This window comes from Typopeltis vanoorti, chromosome 1, assembly GCF_054136105.1.
Source record: "Typopeltis vanoorti isolate ZY-2024b chromosome 1, IOZ_Tvanoo_1.0, whole genome shotgun sequence".
NCBI classification, from domain to species: domain Eukaryota; kingdom Metazoa; phylum Arthropoda; class Arachnida; order Uropygi; family Thelyphonidae; genus Typopeltis; species Typopeltis vanoorti.
In genome coordinates this window covers 180,020,357-180,036,514 of record NC_143549.1, presented here as the reverse complement: position 1 = coordinate 180,036,514, position 16,158 = coordinate 180,020,357, and the positions used below count along the sequence as shown (strand labels likewise).

Below are 16,158 nucleotides of genomic sequence, written 5' to 3'. Positions count from 1 at the left end.
TGATCTGTTTATGGATTTTAACTCCTTTTTTTAGTTGATGCATGCCTTTTTATCTCTAGGAACGTTTCAAGTTTAAATAAATGAAAAATAAGAATCTGACGGCTCAGTTTAGGAAGTTTAAAAGAGAGATGGATGACTTTTTTGCTTTTCTCTCCTCTTCAGAAGAGAAAAAAAAGGGGGGCTGTTCTCTGACTAAATAAGCTATATAACCTTGCCTCAGTATTCAAACTCATCATAGAGAAGATACGACCACACCCCTGCCGACCAGAGATAAGGCTCGTAGAAGATAAGCGGTTCAGGGTAGAGAAATACCTGCCAATGTAATTCCAGCCATAAACGCCACTAGATCTTTGGACACATGTTAGCGAGCACACATAGCGGTTTATTTGTTTAAAAATGCCTCTGAATAGCAGTGATATTGGCTCTATCAACTCTTAAGGTCAGCTGGAAGATGGCACTGATAAAACATGTACCAAATAACGCTCACGATAAGAAATGAGGTCACGGGCTTATAAAAATATAATGAGATCACAGCTATGCTGAAGGGAAGAATTTATCATTTTTTGACGTATCACTTATCTCGCAACCCTTTGGTTTCTGTTTGTTAAGTCTCTTGGCTTTTTTTGAAGTTGTTACGACAATTCATTTCCCACTTTAGTTGTTTATACGGACATGCAATAAAACACAAAGTTAGTCGGAAATGGTGTTATATCCAAAGAGATGGGTATTAAAAGATAGTCCCTTTCTTTCGTACAGTACTCCCCCCCTAAAAAAAAAAAAAAAAAAAAAAAAAAGCATGGTATCGGAGTAACGTCATAGTCCCGCAATGTAAATATCTCTCTACAGCGCAATTAATTCTTCATATACGACAGAATCATTCATACCTGAAACTTTTCTTTGTATGTTTTCTGCAAATTCGAAAGGTATAAAAATTTACTAAACTCACTTAGTCCGTCTCCTGTGTCTTTCTGCTGTTAAACGGCAGAAATTGCATACACCTTTGATAAACAAACATTAGAAATGAACCCATACTTAGTTTACAGCAAGCACACGCCATGGGAATATTTTTTTTTTAAATTTATTTAGTGCAGAAATGCACAACATTGTTGGTAAACAAATCAGCATTAGAAATAAACAAACTTAGTTCACAGTACGAAAATACCAGCACTATAGAATTTTACTTAGTTCCAATATAACTTACCTCATTTTTAAATCATCATGCAGGGAAAAAAGCAGAATTCCATGCAAAAATTAAGAACTTCCGGTATTGTACGAACATACAACTGTTTCTCTCGTTACTAGAGGTACAGTTCGTCTGCGTGTTTGCCTTTTCCGTTCTTCGTTTCGATGTGTTTCAGTGTGCCTGGCACTGTCCAGAATAGTGTCGCGTCGGCTGCTGGTTTATGTTGATATCCGAGTCGAGGCGCCAGTTGTCTCCTAGGGCAACACGCCAACAATGGTTTGATGGCTGTTGTAACATTGTGTACACGTGAAAAGTGTGGCGTGCGCACCGTATCCCAAGATCCACGTGGGCAAGCAGCCAAAAATATTGGTTTCCGTTTAACAGAACGTGCTCAGAGTTTAATGGAGCTAATTAGGTGACTTAAATTAAACGTGATTCATCTCGAAATTAACAAATAATTGCAATGTTGTACATTTTAAGAGCAAAAATAAATAAAATAAACTTCCTCGTTGAGTTGTTTCGCTACTGATTAGTGTTTCGTCAGGGAATAGATAAACAGTTACTCCCCTCCCCACATCCTCCTCATTCTAAAACTGGAATATGCAGTTGTTGACGGCATAGTAAGCTAAATAAATAATGCAGAGATTGTAGGTATGTTTGTGTGTATATGTTATGTTATGTTTACCTGTGTGTGTGTGTGTGTGTGTGTGTGTGTGTGTGTGTGTGTGTGTGTGTGTGTGTGTGTGTGTGTGTGTGTGTGTGTGTGTGTGTGTGTGTGTGTGTGTGTGTGTGTGTGTGTGTGTGTGTGTTCTCGATCTTTCGATGTCAACACACTGGTTAAAAGTGTCAAAAGGATGTTTCGTTTTCACAACGTATACAGCATTTTGCAATTTTATCGAACCTTTACCCTATTGCTTGATACTTCTATATATCTGCTGGAAGAGACAGACGAGGAGAAAATTTTGTAATACCTTCAATCGACACAGAAATGTCAAGCTGTAATGAAAAGAAATGTAAGGTTAAATTGCATAACAGTTCTAGTTTTAAATAATAAACAGGCAGTTCATTGCTCTCAAAAGAAAATATTAATTAAACGTCATTTGTTTATGTAGCTCAAGAAATATTCCAGTTGTAACAGGGAGTTTAAGGGAGTTTGTTTCTCACAAGCTAATCTCAAAACGCTTCTATAACGCACTCAGTAGCGACGACTTTTCGCTAAAACGCGGGTTAGAATACCGTCTAGGATGCAAAGAGTTTACAAGAACTTTTCAACTGAAGGTAAGTTCGTTGGTTTCTGGAAATGGAATGATTTTCGTTCCAATCCAAACAGATAGCAATGCAAATAAGAGGAGAGAGAGAGAGAGAGAGAGAGAGAAATGCACGCCTGGAGCCTGTTAGCTAACCATAATATGAGTTAAGTTTTATAATTAAAACGAAGATGAAATGGAATTGAAAATAAATCCAATCTCCAGAAATGAATCAGAGTTAGACTAGACTACCTAAGGCTGTGAGGAAAGTGTCTGTCAACTTCTGGCGGTTTGTCTATCTTGTTGAAAGAATATCCGAATTTCTAGACTAAAAAACCCCTTCCGCCTTCTTATAAGGCAGGCTAACTCACCTTCTTTAACTGAAGGTTCGTGTCCTTGATGGGAATGGAACCTAGGGCATATCCGATATCGACTAAGCTACTGATGCTCTTTAAGGTATCAGAAACTAAACGGAGAAACCCATTACCCCACCCCCCATCTCCTCCAAAACACAAAGAGTGCAGAATCTAAAATGCGTTAATGCCTCATGTGCAGGTTAAAAAGAATGAGAACTTATTGACCATCTCTTGAATAACTTTTTGGTTTTATCTTTGGAGAATACTGGTGGCTATTGTAAAAAGCAGGAGGAGGAGGAAACAGATGGAGAAAAGAAAAATATATGAATTGTAACTAGTAGCAGTGGTGCTTTGCAGCTTTGGTGAATAAGGATTAGGTTCGCTGTAAATTGAATTCTTGGAAAGAAATGCGTAAAACAAGAACAGACTGCGTGAAAGAGAGTGAAATGGATCAGTAAGATATAGGATTTTCAGTAAGTCCATGCAGTGGCGCACCCGTGGGGGGGGGCCTAAAATATTGAAAAAAAACACCAGAAAATTTTCCAAAAATCTTTTCCCTATTAAAATTCATTTTTTTATTTATGTTGTGTCGTCTCTTCTATTTCTATACTACTTATGAATTAGTGGTCACATAAGGTGAAAATACCCTATAGCCCTCGGGAATCACGGCCACTGTGAACGCAAGGCGAACGAGGTAATGCTCCAGGGGGACCGAGCGCTACTTCATTTGCCCGAGCGGGGGCCAGAGGAGATCGCGGGTATCATGTATTGGCGATCACTGCAGATCAGTCATAGGCCGTATGCAATGCGTGGTGTGTATTCTCAAATCGTCTACTGATCTCGGCTCCCCCAAGATTAAATCTTGAGTGCTCGGGTCCCCCAAGACTAAATCCTGAGTGCGCCACTGAGTCCATGCAAAATTTTAGAGATCATTTGACTTGGGGTGATACCGCGATGATCATGACCACTGTTCTCGTTATTTCAAGCCTAACTTTAAAGCGGCTATTTGAATATTTCCAGAGCAGAGAAGAGTTTTCCACTTGTTTCACTGGTGGTCCAATCAATGGAACTAATAATAGATTTTCAAGTTTTCATGAACAGGCTTTCTATAAAAAAATAACTGCTAAGAAGTTATGCCTAGAATGAAGAAAAGAAAGAAAGAAAGTCGAGATTTCTAGAGGGTCAGGTGGCCATAGATGATGTGTTTGTGTTCTTGTCACGTGATAAACATTAACTCAGAAACGTTGCATGTTGCCTAAGAATCTAAAGGTAATGAGAGATTACGAAGATGACGATAGCATTTTTTAAGAAACAAGAAAAAACTGCATATTGGTTGAATTTGACTAGTTTGTTCTTTTTCGTTCCATTGGTAGACGGCATGCAGAGTAGCATTTAAGCTACCGACTAACGTCTGTTTTTCGAACTTCCGATTAATAATCACTGCAAGAGGGAGAAGAAGGAATGTCCCACAAGCATGAGGTTATAGAGTGGGACATATTCACGCTCGTGTTTGAGAATAGACTCCGAGAGAAGGAGCCTATTGGCATGATCCTCAGGAGAACACTTTGTAAGGAAGACTGTTCTGGAGAATAGAGACAGATGGACTGAAAACTGGGAGGAGAATCAAAGGGAGAAACAAGTTTCGTGGGTTTGCAGTTGGAATGTGAATGATAATTTATGCTGCACAAAATTTTAGTTCCAATCCAGTGCATTTTATTGGAAAAGTTTAGAATAAAGAATCGAACTAATATTAATAACCCATCCCAACCGAGTGGAACTTAATGAAATTTGAGATTTAGGATCGTTTATTCAATTTTTTCTCATTCCCATCCGCCTATTTCAATGCAAAACATTAAGGGGAACCAAAATTACTTACAGTACCAATACGGCTCAGCTTCAGTTATGATGATGTCATTATAAAATTCCAAGAATTTTATTGTGACTTTGTCACTATAGAATTCCAAGTACAGCGACATCACGCATTATCACAAAAAACTTTTGTAATAATGCATGATGATGATGATACGACAAAAAAAATTGTGATTGTTTATAATCACTTTTTGTTATATAAAAATGGCCATTCTAAATCTCAAATTTTATTAAATTTTATCCAACCGGGACGGAGTTTCGAAATTTTTTTGAATTTCAACACGTTTTTCTCCTTATTGCCATTGCAAATGGTGCAATAGTTGGAATGGCAATAAAATTGTTTTGAAGATTTCGAACACTAAATTCCAGTAAAATTTCAACATGCAGTAACTGGAAGCGAAATACAGAATTCTGATTAGTATGGATCATAATTATTATAGAATTATTAATTAGTATGGATCATAATTATTAAAGAATGCTAATTAATGTGGAGGATAATTACGAATTATAATTAGGAATAGATTGTAATTAATATAGAATTTCAAATAATGTGGAGCAAAATCCTTAATAAATAAAATCCATGGCAGATTAGCTCTAAATGACCTGCTATGAACATCAGACCATTTTCACTGTCTAATTATTGTATAAAAGATGCAATGACATTTTTTATATCTTAAAATACACTCCAATGCACCATTCAATTAGTTTTAGTAGAAAAACAGAATCATTTCGTGCCTGTCTTATTACTTATTTTAATCAGCATATAATGCAAAGAAATTAGTCAATAATGCCTTATTCTTTATACAATATTCAATTCTGGGAAACATCTGTGGATGAAGTAAAAGCAGAATTAATAATCAAAAAGAACTTTAATTCATTAAAAATGAATTGAAAAATAAAGAAGAAAACATTCATCGTGAGAAGAGGATCTTAAGTTATCAATAGTGCAGTGGGGAAAAATTGCACAGTAGGAGATGACAGTTTTTGATAGCCTTAGCCGTGTCATCATTGGTATTGACAGTTATGAGCTCATAACTGATTATAAGTCGCTGCGAACAAGTAATACAGCAAAACTCTTTTGATTGAAATACCTCAAAGAAATAACTGCTTAAATTGGTTAGAATTTAGAACTAAAATAGTTTATTACTTTGATGACTGTTTGGGTGAAAATGTTACGATATTTGCATTCAAATAGTGCATTGATTGTTTGGTAGTTGGACTAAACATGGATAATATTATCAGCATTTCAAATGTTTCCTTGCTCTGCTGATAAAGTGGTATCAACCGTAATCATAAAGCATTTATGGTTGTGAAACAGTAACTTTGCAACATTTTTATGTTAAAAATATATCCGTATTCGTATTACATAAATGTAGTATAGATATATCCAGTGATTTTATGTCAATACGTTTTATTCCCTAAGGTCATTCCCAGTCAAAATTATCATAATGAACATAAATCTGATTCATAACGGTTACAAAACTATGGACATGGGAAATGTAACAGCTGGCATGAACTTGTTCTCAGGAAAGCCATGCGGTATTTGGTTTGCCACATAATTTAAGAAAGTGTTGTTTGTATTTTAATATGAATTTGTAATGATAAATAATTCGACTGCTGCCATTGAAGAATATTGGCGACAAATATTTCAACAAACAATACCACGTGTGTTCGATAATGTCAATCAACAGTCGCGACAGGATGGCTTGTTTCCGAATATTTGTCGACTACTGAACTCATCCCCAGTACAACAGAATGTGGATGAGAAAGAAACATTCATGAGCATGTCTGTTTTCCGCTTTCTCCCTAACCAAGCTTTGGATTAGAATTTCACTGTGAACGTTTGTGATTGCGTGTAAGATGCTTATTGGAGGTATCAAAGGAAATTTCGAGACATTGCAATGCAGGGTCTGAGCCATACACATCTAGCGAATCCAACATCATAAATTAGCAGATGGATAATGCTGAAATTCTCTCTCTCTCTCTCTCTCTCTCTCTCTCTCTCTCTCTCTCTCTCCACATTTTGTTTTCCAAAAAAACACAGTTTATTCGCAATGGATTCACTAGTACTAGAAACTCCCATTTCCACACGGAAGGATACAATGCAATCTCCAGGTCGCTTTGCAGTAAATTTGTAGTCAGTTCTTTGGGTCATTTATCTTTCAGCAACGACCGGCAGGTGGTGACTTTGAAAAATTAATTACCTACTGTTATTGATAGATGGAATAGTGAATGAGATAACTAAAGCTATGGCGGCTAGTGTATTATTTCGTTACATGTTATAACGAAAAGCATTATTACGTTAGTAATACTTTAACATACAGAATAGATTATATAACTGTGATTTCATCAAGCAACAGAACATATCGCAAGTTTTAGTTATCACTATACATTGCGGATCCAGACATTTGAAATATTAGTTTGTGTAACCTACGATCTGCGAATATTTTATGAGTCTAAACCAGATATTTTTTTATCTATTTAAAAATAACAATCTTATGTATAGGATTAGCCGGTTTTGGTTCTCCGCAGTTAGACAGAGAGGTTACATGCTCATTGTGTTGAGATAAATTACATAAGAATAACAGTTGTTATAAGACGATATTACACTTTTCATTCCACTAACAGTTATTTTTACTATAATATGCCTCACACGAAAAAACAGTTACTATAAGACAATTTTGCATATTTACATGAACGTAACAGATTTATCCTGTTAAGCACGAAAATCTTTCTTCTCCCCTTCTTTAGGAGGCGGAAGTAATGATGCCACTTCTATGTTAGAAAGTGGACTGTGATGCAGCCGCCCTGCTCAGCCAGGAGTTGATTCCATGGATTCCAGTCTGGAATCCATGAAATCCAGACTGGAATTTCCACCAACTTTCTTGGTGGAAAAGATCTATGGTGTTGTTCTGCCTGTGGTGGTGATAATAGTGTAGGATCCAACTTCTTGCCTTTTGTTTGAAGCCTGCAAGGATGTCACCTGCCTCTCTCAGTGAAATTGTCGTACTATCTTCTCTTGTGTGTCGAAGATAGAAACTGTATATTAGAGCTTTCGCAGTGATGAAGGGGTAGTTGCAGTTCGAATGGTTTTTTTGACTCTGCGTGGACAAGCTTGAGATATTCCTCTTCTGTATGGAGACAATCGCAGGTTAATGCTGCCGTTTCCCGAGACGAAAGATTAATTGAGTGTTGGTGGGCATTCTAAGTCTGTGGATATTCTCCACATTCTCCACTAAATATCCACAGATATTCAGTGGAGAATGTGTGAGAATTCTCTTGCGCGATGTCGTAGGTCCTAGTGAAATAATATTTGGTGGCGTGAGAATCTTTAGTGAATGCCAAAGGACACTGGTGGCTATTTGGTTGACAATTATTGTTCTCCCTCTTGTGGAGACAGAGGCTCTTATTGCTGTCCACTTTCCTAGTACTTGCTTGAAACGTTTGTTTAGTGTTTCCCAGTTCTTATCCACGTAAGAGGTTGTGTTTCCTAAGTAAATTCCCATGTAGTTGTTTCCCTGTGCGGACCAGTGACCAAACATAAACCAAATAGCTCAGAGTTGTACTTTATTTCTAGTTCATATTAACAAACGATATGAGGATCTCAGGCCGGCCTGGTTGGCTGAGTGTTTAGCGTGTGCGCTCTCCAGCCAAAAGGCTGCTGGTTCGAATCCCGCTTAGGCATGGATGTTCGTGATTGTCGTCCACCTTTATACATTCATTCATACAAGTGAATAAACGCTCTCCCAAGATGGACTGAGTCACCAGGGGAGAAATAGACCCAACCCTCCCGCAATGGGAGAGGCCTTTACCCCAGCCGTGTTACAGTTACAGGCTGGAAAAAAAGGAGGATCTCAGTAGCTTCTTTGAATTTCGGGTTGAAGCGGTGAGGTCAGTTGAAGGGTGACGTATACAACTTAGAATTATTTGGGAATGTATTGTATCTTCCATGAAATCTACTGTATGTACTTTTTCCTTAATTTTCGTTTGACCTTTGTATGCCATGGTATGCAACTTCATATTCATCTTCCTTTTACCCTCTTTTACCTTGCGGTGTCGAGGGTTTATTACTCATCGGACCTCAAACCGTCCACAGGATAAGGTGGTCAGCCCTACGCCCCGGTTTATCCTATGTCTGTAGTGTTGAGTTCTCAAGGCCGGTTTGTCTGCTTTGCGGGATGAAAAACCTCAGGATAAACTGGGGAAAAAACCCTGCTGTCCACGTCCGACTTGGCTATGGCAGAGGAATATCCTTCAGCTCCTCACGTCACCGACGGGAATCGAACCTAGGACACTCTTTCCTCAGGGATATGGTTGCCAAGCGCACAGCCACTAGTCTAACCGAGGGGACACAGCTTTATATTGTACTTCCTTAAGTTTTGTTTCTTCAAAAAAAAAAAAAAATTACCTCCACAACCGGATAGGTGGACATGAAATTTCCCGATATTAACAACATAATAATAGAATCTGCGCTTTTTAAGATTTAAAGGGGAGTTGTAATAACGTCTTATACAATCTTATTTTCTTGTTCGCTGCCTAATTATGTTATTATATTTCATTCCACAGTAAACCCTTCGCAATCCACTTGATTTTTACTCGAAATTATGTTACCTGTAGTTTGCTCCTATATAATCCCGTATGTGTTCTATATTATGGAAATCGGTACCTGTTTTACTGGCTGGCTCAAGTGATTTTCTCTCTCCCCGTTATATTAGTGACGCCAATTTAAGTGAAGCGAAACGATTCCAGGTATTTGTTCTGTTACATGCAGTCATACAGGTAACATTCATTTCTTTGTTGTGACACACGAATTATGCTGACACACGTGCGAGCGTAGGAAGAGTTTTGTACGTTGTTGGCAACCTTATGAAATAGACTTACAGATCAGATTCTAAAAAAGATCCACGTGATGTTTCACAAGAAAACGCGATTGTAATTATACACACAAAGGAGTTTTCTTAATAGCCCTTTTTTCTTACAAAAAAATGGTCCATTGCCAAGTAGTATATTCGCTTAGGGGCTTCTTTTCTGGCATTTGTTACGCACACTAAACGCTTAAGTTGACAGCATGCAATTGAAACCTTCTATTCAAGAGTGATCGCATTACGTGGAGTGGAGAAGATGAAAGCAGAAGCAAAACTGAATGTCGTTTTCTTCTGTTTAAAATAATAAAAATAATAAAATAATTATCATAAAAAAGTTCACTAATTTATAAATATTTAAAATTTGTTCAGATCGGACTCGCAAATTCAGTGCTTTTAAGGTTTATTGCCAAGCATTGTTATTTTGAAAGATAAAGTAATGAAAACAGATGCTGATAATTATTTAAATGAAAAAAAGAAAAAGAAAAAGAAAATTTCCACGTGTAAGTCGCACAGTTGGCGGTGTTCACATACAGAAAAGTCGAATTCAACTGCGCAGAAAATCAAGGTTATCTCAACACTGATAGACAGAGAGAGAGAGAGAGAAAGAGAGAGAGAGAGAGAGAGAGAGAGAGAGATGAATACCCAAAAATAACAAAAAATCTAACATAGAAAAAACGTCCTGATACTCTCAATTTTATTATTTGCATACAAGCATATTACATATTCCGACACATCACGATGTTTGTAATCTTAATTCACAATTCCTTAAGTCGTATACGATTCATGGTATAAAAAAACTAAGGACAGAAGTCATGTACACACGTTTTCAGTCATTTAGTATCTTTCAAAGTCACCGGGCAACTTGCGATAACATCCTATCTGAAGTTATCAGTTGGCACAGCTTTTTGTGTACCGCCGAAGTCATGTTATCTGTAAGAAAGAAGGAAGAGGATGGGGGAAAGGAAAGAAGTGTTCAGTTTGCTATTCAGATAAGATATCGTTTATAGGAACAGATGTGTCGTTTAGGGAAACTAATTTCGTCAATAACTATCTATCGAAACAGTTTTGAGTGCCCCGCTTGTAATAGGCGGAGTTTAATATATGCAAAAAGCTTTATGGATTTGAAACTAGTCTTTTTTTCAAGGCTCAATACTCTCTATTATAAGCTTCAAGGCACTACATAAACTGCCGAAACGTATAGGATTCATCATTCTAGGTATCAGTGACTCCTATAATGAGGAGTTTACCAAGCAAACGATATTTGTTGCAATGCTTTAAAAACCTACATCTTACTCGCCTCCACAAGTCGTCCGCTAAGATCCCCAAATAATTATATCTACTCCACACTCATAACCGATCGTGCAGGTGCATGAAACTAGCTTCGATTTACATACTTTAGAAAGATCTCTTTACCGTACTGTCTCCTTCATTTTCTTATGAACGTGGCCGACAGAGATATGCAGTTACAGATGTTTTCTTTCTAATGTATACTTGACTACCTGTCATATATGAATCTGGAACCAATTCAAGGTCATATTGAGATCAGTTTACTAACCGAATGATCTTTGAAAGTATATAAATTCATCTGTTAGCTTATTTTCTTCATCAGTGCATCAATGGCTGCACAACTTAAGTAGGGTGCAGTCTTTAGGAGTATGCGATACAGATTTTGGTGGCTTTTTCAAAATTTTAAGATCCGTTCTATTAATTATTTCTCTCCAGGTTATGTTCATGATACCATAATGGTATCTCATGATTAAATTCACATCATTACTAGCAAAGATTCGATTCAAAATCGGGTGAAGTTACTAAGAAATTGAAATTCTTATTAGTGTTTACTAGCAATCTCATCATCTCCTCTAGTGCTATCATCGCCATGCTCTTCTTTTAAAAGATTTCATTTAAATAATAATTCAAAGAATGATCCTTATTAATATTTTCACAGCATAAAGTTTTATCGTTTAATAGAATCCTAAACCAGTTCACTAAGTATTCGATGGAAGAAAACTAACAGAGGGAAAAAAAAAACATCTCTGATACCTTGTCTGCATGCAAGACACAATCTTGCTCCACCAACTTAATTTCCTAAAATTGAAAAAAAAAAAAAAAAAACATTCGACTTGTGCGAAAATAATTTATCAATCATCAGTTGAACATTTAGGTTGGTTGCCCCTGGCAACTGTAAGAGTTGGCGATTCCGCATTGTTCATTAGAGGCCCACTGATAAAAGTTTGCTATTATTAGGAATCTCAGAGAATGTCAACAGTAGCTGTACAACATGTACGGTTGTCTTAATCTTTACTTTATTATCTCTTCAAGTCTGGTTTGTAATTTTCCTCTAATCTTCCTGACCTTTAAGCTTAAGGAAAGGAGCTAAGAAGCTTAGATGTTTAATGAAGATTCCAAAAGACTTCCTTCTCAATCATGTTCTAGAAAGTTGTGCAAGTACTCTCGTTATCTTATGGATTAGTTATCCACATTTCATTTCATAGGTGGCGCTGTTCAATATCATGTTAGGCTACAAGCTTCACTGTAATGATAATGCCATTTTAAAGAGGTGTAATAAATTCACTATCGTTCCATCCTTCATGTGTATTTTTTTATGTTGTTGTCTCACAACAAAATAACAGGAAAAAAATAAATACAATAATAATTTAAAGCGATATTTTGCTGGGTTTCAATCATAGTCCTATGATTAGCGAACAGAAAGCGCGCTAATCATAGAATACAAGGCACTAACTAACTTAGTTATTATACAAACAATTCCAATCATGGAAAACATCGTGCCTTAGGGGATGCCATGAGGGGACGTTAGTGCTTTGGTCACGGTTTTGAATTGTTTCTATAATTCAAATTTGTGAACAGTGTGTGTGTGTATGTGTGTGTGTGTTTCAACTAAAGGACTTCGTTAAAACCGACTACCTGAGCTACGGAGACATAGCATGTAACATACATGATACGCTGACTTCATAGCCTTAATTTTTTTTTTTTTTTTTTGGCTGTAATTCCAACGTATGTAAAGTATCTGTAAGTTTTTTGTAAGAATTATTTATCTGATATAATAATTCTGTTATATTTTAACTTCAGGAAGGCACAGCGGGCCAAAAAATGGTGCCAAGTTTAAAATTATGTAAGTAACAATACCCTGTTGGCAATCGTTCTGTCGCTCTTTGTACGTCACAAACCTTTGCGTGAATTCAGTAGTTGGTGTAACCTGACATGCATAAGTGATCCTGATTTTTCCAGTTGCTCACATCGTATTATACATCAATATTGTAATAATGGCAGTTTAAGATATTTTTTGTAAATGCGTATGTTAAAAGCGACTCTGTAGAATTGCGTGGATTGTAATCAGTAAATAGCAAATTAATTCATTAATTTTTTTACAAATGCGTCACATAAATATTCCAATGGGGTCTCCTCAGGCCGACCAATTCGATATACGTTTTTTTTTTTTTTTTTTTTTTTTTTTTATCTAACCGGCTAAAGAAGATCTCTTAATAATCACATTAATTAGTTCGAATCCTCGTGCGTGCATGAATGTCTTTCTTGAAATAGGATTTCACTTCATCTCCCGGTGTGAGACTACCTATCCATTTATTGGCGGCCGGAAGTGACTTGAAAAAAAAAATTCCTTGTTTGGTGCCTAGAGGTGGGTTTCCGGATTATCTAACTCTTACCCACCCACCGTACTAATTTCCAAAAAAGTTTTTTTTAAAAAAAAACTTTTTTGGAAACCAGAAATCCGACGTTGAATTTTTTCTTTTTTTTTTTTAATGTTTACTTATTTAAATATTTCAAATGTTTACCATTCGTTATCTTTCTATAATATTGAAACAACTCCTAATTTCAAAACGTTCTCACCTAATAAAAATGTTCAGTCATAAAAAGAAAATTAAAATTAAAATTTTAAATAAAAAGAAAGTGGTGATTGATTTTTACTGAGAAAGATAGTGAAAATAATAAAAACAGATTTTGAACAATAACAGTCTATAATTTAACCGTTTAGCCTGTGGTTGAGTATAAAAGAATCATCCAGATGTAAACTGTAAAACGTGGCTCTGAAGGTTATTTAGGAAATACATTTCTCTAAGATGTTATCATTCAATGCACGTGCTCAGAGAGGCGAATGCCAAAGTCTTAACCTAAACCAGTATTTCCCAACGTTTTTTGGATCGTGTCTCACCTCAACCCTCAAAGATTTTGATGTCCCCCCTCGCCGACAATGGTGAGTGTTTGGAGTATATCAGTGATGAGGTGACGAATGCAACGTCATTTTCTAATTGCCCTCCAAAATATTCAAATTGTCCCCTGTGGGGGCGTACGCCCCACGTTGAGAAACACTGACCTAAACGGTCTCACTTGTAAAAGCAGAAATTTTCCCTCTGTTTAATAGATTTTTTTCACACAGAGTAAATATAAACCGATTCGCTGAAGCACAACAGATAAGTCTAAAAGCAAATTCTCCACAACCGGGATACCAGAATCGGATAGTCCTATTACGTACGCTATGATAGCACCACGTAAATAATATAGATTCGATGCGAGAAATATTTAAGTACTTTTCAACTTGAAGCGAATTATTTAGTGTCGTATGCAGCAGCTGCATTTTTAGCTGAAATCCCCCTCTCAAAGCGAACAAACTAGCCGACAAATACACTTCATGAATTGAATACATTCGCTTCTGGGTTTTAGCTGCTTTATGCTAAAGGAAGTAAATGTGGCCATAGATATGTATATGCATCTTCATTCCTTAAAATTATGATCACATCCAGTGGCAGCTCGTGGCTTCAAATCTTGGGGGTGCTGCAACTTTCAAAATATACATACACACTGTAAGTACAGTGTATACGTGTTTAGATAATATATCAAAATTATGGTAAAAATTAAAAAAAATTAAACATGAAACAATATTGTTTATTATCGATAAAATTGTACAGTTTAGTATAATTCAAAATTACTCAAAAATAAAATCCATTATCACAACCCCAATAATGTTCTAAAATAAAAACGATAACAAATGTTATGTCTTTAATTGTTATGTCCAAATATTTAAAGAGACGGAGTAAACACGATAAGCACTGCGAACACTCTACTACTGGTGCAAAGTACATATAAACAACAGTGGAACTGCGCGACGTTCAGTGCCGCATTACGCTAATTGCTCATATCTCACTATGACGTACATATGCTTGCGCGCATAGCAATATGGCACTGTGGTAAACACAGTGCTGCTAGCGTCCTTCGCCTTATTTTTTTATACAAAATATACAGAATTGTATCGGATAAAATTAAATATTACAAGCAAATATAAATAAATTGATAAATATATTTATATATCGAGAAAAATTGGGGGTGCTGCAGTTCCGCAGTGCCTGTGCACGAGCCATCCCTGATCACATCTATCAGAATTCGTATTCAGATTTTAAAAAAAAAGCCTGGGGGGTGCGAAGGAAGGCAACAACTGTGTCCAAAATGAATGTAAACAAACTCAATATTCCTTTCTTTACAATCTTTCTCAAGCGATGAAGATAACCTTGACTTATTCAGAAAAAATGTAAAAGAAAACGTAGCTTTATTATTTTGATAGGAGGTTGTCAAATAAATTTAAATCATCACCACTGGAGTGAAGTTGCCGTAAATATTACTACTATGTAACATAATCCATTGTAATTATAGCATAAACCAATGCAATGCATTGATCGTTACAGACAGCCACATGTTTTCCAGTTACAATTAACCTTGACGGCGATGTCGCTGTGAGTTAGCACACTAAGCGGAAACTTCCTAATGGAGTCAGGAAACACATTTGCTGCTTTAGCATCAAATAGAAATACGCTCGAAGCAATTTTTAACAATCTTCGGATATTTAATAACGTCTTAAAATTTCTGGGAAATTCTCGCTGACATTTAAGAATGTCAGCGAGAAGTGAAAGAAACTAATACACAAGATAGACTCACTACGGCATAAGAATGAGCTTTTAACCTATCACACGACGGAGATAAATTAAAATTTCCTACTTAAGTCCACATGCAACAAGGACGGTGATTAAGACGGGCGTCACGATATTTGCACTGGGAGACTGAGGTTTGTTTTAGGTGACACCATTAACCCCTCAAACCCCCCCCCCCGTCATTCGGGGATATAAATCTCTCTAAGTAGCGTTCTTTACACAAAGATAAAAACAACACTCAAATGTTAGATAGTAGTGATGATGTCCCGAAAATAATTCGGTAATGGAGATTTGTGTGTATTTGAAGAATTACATCCAAATATATCCAGTTTTGTGTATTACGGCATCCTCGTAAAAATAATAAGATAAAACAGAAACACAAAAGACAGTAATTGATTACAACATTGAAACCTTTATCTAATGAAGTGCCGCACTACCTTTCAGCTAAACCGTGGAGTTTACAAGATAGGAGAGACATGCTTCGAGAACGAGACCCCCCCCCCCGTTCACGTGTTAGGAGGACGAGGTTTTCAACTACTGCATTGAAATAGAAGAATGTTGCCAAAATTTTAATTGTTGATACTTTGGTTTGCAGTGCGTCAGAAGTATAGTGTGTGCAATTTTTTTTTTTTTTTTTGTGAACATGTTTATAGAGGAGTAAGGAAGTCAAAATGGTGGTTTAGG

At 36.5% G+C, this 16,158-nt stretch overlaps 1 protein-coding gene across 1 annotated transcript in view; it reads right to left on the bottom strand.

Moving 5' to 3' along the window:
• LOC150110680 (uncharacterized) overlaps positions 1–1,427 on the bottom strand; it is a 32,309-nt gene extending 30,882 nt beyond the window's left edge. Inside the window, exon 1 of the mRNA XM_090400296.1 lies at positions 1,202–1,427. The gene's annotated coding sequence lies outside the window, so the exon portion shown is untranslated. The remainder of the gene's footprint in view (positions 1–1,201) is intronic.
• Between the last annotated feature and the right edge of the window lie 14,731 nt (positions 1,428–16,158).